At 43.7% G+C, this 7,292-nt stretch overlaps 1 long non-coding RNA gene across 1 annotated transcript; it reads left to right on the top strand.

Moving 5' to 3' along the window:
* Positions 1-1,389: 1,389 nt before the first annotated feature.
* LOC143960441 (uncharacterized) lies at positions 1,390-3,154 on the top strand. Its single transcript, XR_013270313.1, has 4 exons — positions 1,390-2,232; positions 2,355-2,519; positions 2,661-2,803; positions 3,021-3,154. It is a non-coding gene; the product is annotated as an uncharacterized LOC143960441 (long non-coding RNA).
* Positions 3,155-7,292: the final 4,138 nt, after the last annotated feature.

Here is a 7,292-nt window from a genome sequence, read left to right on the forward strand (position 1 = left end):
TGCAGGGGGTTGCGATGGGGACCAAATGTGCCCCATCGTATGCCAACCTGTACCTGGGGGGGTGGGAGCGTCACCTTCTTGCACAGGAAAGTCTGCGTGGTGCCTTTGATCAGATTCCAATCTGGAGGCGCTACATAGACGATATTTTCTTTGTCTGGACAGGAACCGAGGGGGATCTTCTGATTTTCTTTGAAAATTTGAAAATCAATGAATTTAATTTGAAATTTACGTTGGAGAGGAGCCAAACCTCCCTTACTTTTCTGGATCTCCAGATTTTCATCAATTCTGATGGAAGCCTGGGGTCCACTCTTTTCCGTAAACCCTCCGCAGCTAATACGGTACTACACGCTACCAGTTCCCACCCCCCTCCTTTGGTGTCCAGTATACCTTACAGTCAATATCTCAGGGTTAGAAGAAATTGTAGCAGTGATGAACTTTTCGAGAGAGAGGCTAAACTATTACAGGAACGTTTGCGGCAACGTGGCTACAGCCATAAGTGTCTCAAGCGCTCTTATCTTAAGGCAAAAAAACAAACTAGATCTACATTGATCTATGGCAATAAAACTCCCAAAGACAATGTCCAGACTCGAGTGATTACACGCTTTTCGGGGCAACATCAGCAGGTACGTAATATTTTAAACAAGTATTGGTACCTGCTACGTGCAGACCCTAAAATCTGCAAGTTTGTTGGAGATGGCCCATCTATTACATACAGACGGCCTCAATCACTCCGTGACAAGTTGGTCCGGAGTCATTATATTCCGGCAAAAGCGAAAATAACAACAAAAAATAGGGACATGGGCACTAGACTTTGCCATAGGTGTAATTACTGCCGTTTTCTATTTGCCTCTAGACACATAATGTTGCCTAATGGTCAAATTTACAAACCGAAATTTCTAGCCACCTGTCAGTCGATTGGTATTGTTTACCTTATGATGTGCAACTGTGGGGCTTATTATGTAGGAAAGACCAAACGTCCGTTTTTTTGCCGAATTAGGGACCATGTATCCCTTGTTCGTGCTAAAAAAATGGAGACACCCATTAGCAGGCACATGGGTCTGTTTCATGCATTTGACGAGACTTGCATGCACTTTTTTGCACTGGAAACATATCCCCCAGGTGAGAGGGGTGGTAACTTTGATCGTATACTTTTACAAAATGAGGCTCGATGGATTTACACCTTAGGGGCTACCCATGCCCCTGGCTTGAATGACTCATTAAGCTACAAACCTTTTCTCTGAGGTTTATATTATTTCTCCTTGATTTTTTCTTTCTCTTTTTCTTTCCTTTTTTTTTTTTTTTATTTTATTCAATTCTATTCTGAATTTTTCTTTTTCTGCTTCTTTTCCTCTGTTATTGATTAGATGCGCTTTTATGCACTTATGTATAAATTTACATGACTCAATTGTCGATTAATCGAGAGACTGGGGTATCTTTAAATACTCACCTGGCAGTAATTGTGTCACTTTAGAGTGAGATAAATTCTCTGCTATCTTATTCTAGCCTTAATTTATTTGGTTATATACTCTATTTTTAAGAATATCTTTAAAATTTAAACTTCAGAAATATAAGGATGAGACACCCTAGAATTGAAGCCTGTATGGGCGCCCCGGGCTTTACGACAGACCCGTGCCAACCTGATCCATTGGAACTTAGCTGTATGTATATAAGTCCCCTTTTTTGTTCTGCACTGGGTTGGCTACTATAATGTCTCATAGTATAGGACAGTCTCCCCTTCATATAGAAGCAGCTTTATATGCTCCTCAATGAAGGTGGATCACTGTCCTTCACTGTTAGTAATCAATGAGCAGATGATTTGGACAGCGGTATTGTTCCTTTCCACTGATGTTCAGCATCAGAGCTTAGGAATGTAACACTCTCACTACCTGGCTTTTCCTCTCACTGCTCTTTCATTCTAATCTATGCACAGTTTTCTTTAGATTCCCCCAGTGTATGTGGCTTATTCTGTGTCTCCGTTTGTACACAGAACGTAGGTAGGTGTATTTTGGGAAGTTTCCTCTTTGCCATCACTGTGGATGGCTTTGTGGACTTTCCAAAATGGCCCCTCGGTTCCTTCCGAGACTCAGCTGTGGATAGTATTTCCGCCCGCCCATCGGGGGCGTTCCCAGACGCCTGCTAATTTGGGAGGAGGGCTTCATAAGGCAGCAGCTTGTCTGCCTTACTCTCTCTCAGTGGAGGTTTTGACATTGGTTATTCTGTCTGTGCTAACAGGTATGTTTGAGGTCTCTCTGGTATATTAAGGCTTCAGCCTCACATTTGATACTGAACTTCAGCAACACTGTGTAATGTAACTAATTTCTGGCTTTGTTTGCTGGTCTGTCTCTTTTATGCAGACCAGATTCGCTAGCCCTATGTGAACATCAAGCACTTTTCTACCTGCTGTGCAATTGAATAGGATGATACTCTCCATTGATTATTCTGGACACCAGCTGTTACACCTTTGGCTTTTTTCGGATTCCCTGACATATTTTCAGGCTTTTCAATGTGGATCTGATCAGGTAGTTAACTCTGAATTTATTACTCAAATCATACACTAACCTATGCAACTCTTGAAGTTGCAAAATTTGAGCGACCTTTTGTTAGCACATACTTTAGTTTTCCTAATCCACTTTGGAAATCTTTTTTCTTTCTTCTTTCAGCATATTTGTAAACCGCTATTTGAAGCACCTCCTTACAGGCCCTTTTGAACTGGGTGTCTTTTCCTTATTTCTCCATTTTTATTGAGGATTTCCATACTGCAGTACACTATGTGATCTCCTTCAGATATGTGAATACACACTGGGTGAGTGTATGACCCCTCAGTCTTCTCGATTATTGACCAACCTGTTTTGTTTCCCCTTTTCTTTACATGCATATATTTAATCTATAACAATCCTATGTAATTAGCAATTAGTTTAATTGGTGTGTTTGTTTGTCTTGCCCACCAGTCTATTCTATACAATGATACAATGTACTATTTAATCTTTATTTTGTTCTATATATCCTTCTTTTTCATGCAGTTGTACATTTATTTAAAGTATCCAAAGCTCCTGAAGAAACTCGCCTTATGAGTGAAACATGTCGAGCACCTCGTTATTTTGATCGAATTTATCAGTGTTCTTTCCTGATCCGAATGTACTGTATGGAAATAATCATGTATTTTTGTGTTTTTAACAAAAATTTGATGTTTTTTGTATAATAAAAATTGTCTCTATATAAAATAACCATCTTTCTTCTTCTCTAAGAAATCTTTTTGAATGATTGTTATTTGATTTTTTCTTTTGGTTATTATATGATACCGGTAAAAGTCCCGTTGAGGTTAGTCACCTCCCCCCCTTGTTTCTCGTTTTACATTAAGCTTTTGGGTTTAGCAGCCAACAGGTAATTCTAGCTTTTCAAAGTCTTTCACGCAGACTTGGTTGGAAACTTTGAAACTTAGTTACAACTGGAAGGGTAGAAGTAGGAACTTTTCTTACTGTGCCAGAATCTTTCAGCCGGTCCAGCGATACCGTAAGAATTGTGGATTCAATCAATGTCCATGGCAGCTCTGCTTCCAGGCTCTTACTGAGCAGCCAGCCTTGTGCGTGGCTCTCTTAATGAAGAGTCCTCCCCTGGTCGCGTGTAGAGTTGCTGGGCCTCTCCAAACCCTGAGACGGCACCGGAACACCTTAGAATCCTCCTTCCAGTTACTGCGCCTCGAACTAGCCAGTTCTTAGGCTTGGAAACTGATGGACCTGCACCCCAGGCCATGAGGGCCCCTGGGGGCTGGTCAGGAGGACCAGGACCATGGAGTCAGCATCAAATTCTGGACCGGAACCCGAACTACGTGACTTTAGCACCTTAAGTACCCCTTCCCGGATTACGCAGTGAGACAAACTCCCATTGATTGGTTCCGAGATAAAGATTGGTACCCAATGCGTCCAACCAGACTGTGTTCTCCAGCCTCCCACAGGTGTACAACCCCACCTATGACCAAGCAGAACTTCTATACAGCCCAGCCAAACTGATGCCAAAGTACAATTTAGCACAATTAGCCCCAAAACTGATTACAGTTTTGGGCAAAAAACTAAATTTAACATATAGCACGTACTCGTTAGGAGTACCGGCGCTACACACGCCCCTCGGTCATTGAGACAATGTCCTCATTGTCTCTAAGGAGAAGAACTTCCTAACACTACAAAAAAATGTGGTTAAGAACCTGAGCGTTTAAAGGTGTTGGAAAGGGGAAGAAAAGGGAAAGGTAATAACAGGTATAAGATTTTTCACAGTAAAACATTTCACATCAGCAGAATATGCACGCACCACCCAAAATCTATCTACACCACCCACTCTCTGGCAGCTTGAAAGACGATCTCGGTGAATCCTGAAAAAGAACACAACAGCAATACAACACATTACACTATTTATTAGAGAGCAGAATTCTATCCCAGACTCAACAGAATCCTCTTCTCTAAGTTCAAAACTTTTTCTTTTTCCTAAAATGACTTAGTACTTAAATTTTGCTTTTCTCTAAAATAACTAAGAACCACAGTGATTTGTGCTGGCCCATGCCACCTAGTGGTCAGAGCCACTGTAACTACAAGTCCTTTTCTTTAAGATAAGTACTGTGACCTAGCTGGTAATCTTGACACGCAGCCCTCTCACTAGCTGACCTGCCTAAAATACCCACAGTTCTTATACTTTTTAAGAAGAATGCAATGAAGAGCAAGAAGTACTCTTTTTTGCAATCAAAGGCTCAGTCCAAAAAAACGGTTCACCAGTAAAACCGGGATCTGGCAAAACGAAGTCTTTTCCATGTTAATCCACGGTTGTGATAAAGTCTACGGCACTGTCTTTATCTGGCCTGCAAATGACCACTTTGCATAAATGTGCCGACCATAGCTTCAATGTTGTAGACATCCAAGAAAACGTTCATACAGTTCCCGGAAGAATACCTTCTTACGAAGTGGCTTTGGGACTTTAAAGTAGTAGACATCTTCTGCATACCACTTCTCACAATTTTCCTCAATAATGTCCATGATTTCCCTGGGCACATAAGGAAATTCAAGTCCATACTCTGTTGCCACTCGCTTGTTCAAAAGTCTCTGAGACCTGGCTAGTCTCGGCAAATTGCGAGCAGTTCCATCCCCAGGGGGTATGCAAGAGTTCGGAGACTTTTTCACTAGGGCTTTAGCATCCTTTGTAAGCGTTGGTAAGTTCACAGGTTTTGGCAACAATGCACTACTCACAGATAGGATCTCCGCTTGTGGCGTTGCGTCCCCTGAGGTAAGGGCTAGCCAGCCCAAAATGTCAGCACAGGTAGCGGCCACATCATCCCCACATGCACACAACAGTTCTTGAGACATTCCGTCAAACAGTTCCTCAACATTCTCAGCTTCAGAAGAGGTATACGAGGAATCTAAATCAGAGTCTAGTGATTCCTCCTCTAACACATAACCCCCTTCAGTTTCTTTGCCCACATGTTCCCCAGGTTGCTCACCAGTAATTTGGGTTGATTTCTCAGGGGTGATTGCTTTCTTCCGATGAACGGCAACCGGACTGGGGTGTGGTCCTTTCTTGCAATTATGGGAAGGCTTTGACGGACCCACTCTCTCTAGAGCAGGCATGGTAGTGGACGAAGCTGTATCCATGACCTCGGGAGTAGATTCTCTGACCCGAGAAGAAGCAATGTCCTTGTTTAGGGCACCAGCAACAGTGGATGAAGCCGGAACAGTAGGCCTCATGGCTGGAGCATAGACGATAGTCTCCTCGGTTGCCACACCCGTGACCCAGTCCATATGGTAGGCCTGAGGCGATTCGGTAGGCTGCTCCACTTTAAAAGCATAGTCCCTGCACCTCCGACAGAGAGCAAACGGCCAAGGACTAACGATCAGGACATCACAACCTTCACAAAGTGTACCGAGGGCCTCAACATCCCCAGTGGTATAAAGTATGAACCGCCCCGCGGCAGCAGGCGGATTCCTGTGTCTGTCAATACGGTGCCAGTCATCTGTATACTGGTAGGACCTCTAACAGATGGCATCCTAGGTCTTGGAACAGATGGCACACCAGGAACACGAAACCTAATTGCAGCTTCAGCAAGCGTGACCAACTCCACTCTCTTCCTGCGACACACTCACGCGGTGCCTCGCGCTGGAAGACGAAACAGGCATAGACTCCTCCCACCGGTTCCTCTGGTTGCACAATTTTGCGGGCTTTTTGTAAAGCTCCTCCCACGCTTACGCACCACAGTGAAAGTCTCTACCTTAGTAAGATGGCGTAGTTCAAAAACTTTACCCTCTATTCCATTAAAGTCACATGTAACAACTCACATGTATGTCTTTCTCTGTTGCGGGAGGTAATGGCAAATCCTGGACTATGAGCCCCCACATGTAGCACTTACCCCCGAAGGAGCTGCTGAATTTTCTGGGCTTACCGATTACCTCCTCCAGCTTGTACTCATTGGTCTTGTCTAGGGGTTCCCAGGGTTGATAACCCAGTAATTTGTAGAGTCTGACACCTGAATTCCTTGTTAGGATTTTTATTTTGCATAAAACGGTTGAACAAACTCAGTCTCTAAGTTGGGAATAGAGGGTATCAGTGTAGAGTTTAGCCCAGGTGCTTGAAACTGTTGACTTCAATCAAAGTCTCTCTCTATGTACACAGTCCAGGGAACAGCCGCTCGCAACTCGACTGTTGGATAAATCCTTAAGCTTTGGGTTTAGCAGCCAACAGGTAATCCTAGCTTTTCAAAGTCTTTCAAGCAGACTTGGTTGGAAACTTGGAAACTTAGTTACAACTGGAAGGGTAGAAGTAGGAACTTTTCTTACTGTACCAGAATCTTTCAGCTGGTCCGGCGATACCATAAGAATTGTGGATTCAGTCAGTGTCCATGGCAGCTCTGCTTCCAGGCTCTTACTGAGCACCCAACCTTGAACACCTTAGAATCCTCCTTCCAGTTACTGCGCCTCAAACTAGCCAGTTCTGAGGCTCTGAAACGGATGGATCTGCACCTCAGGCCATGAGGGCCCCTGGGGACTGGTCAGGAGGACTAGGACCATGGAGTCAGCAACAACTTTTGGACCGGAAACCTGAACCACATGACTTCAGCACCTTAAGTAACCCTTCCTTGATTACGCAGTGAGACAAACTCCCACTGATTGGTTCTGAGATAAAGATTGGTACCCAATGCGTCCAACCAGACTGTGTTCTCCAGCCTCCCACAGGTGTACAACCCCACCTATGACTTCTATACAGCCCAGCCAAACTGATGCCAAAGCACAATTTAGCACAATTAGCCCCAAAACTTATTA

Source organism: Lithobates pipiens, unplaced genomic scaffold (genome assembly GCF_037356315.1).
Source record: "Lithobates pipiens isolate NorthernLeopardFrog02 unplaced genomic scaffold, aLitPip1_a1.2 Scaffold_8, whole genome shotgun sequence".
NCBI lineage: Eukaryota > Metazoa > Chordata > Amphibia > Anura > Ranidae > Lithobates > Lithobates pipiens.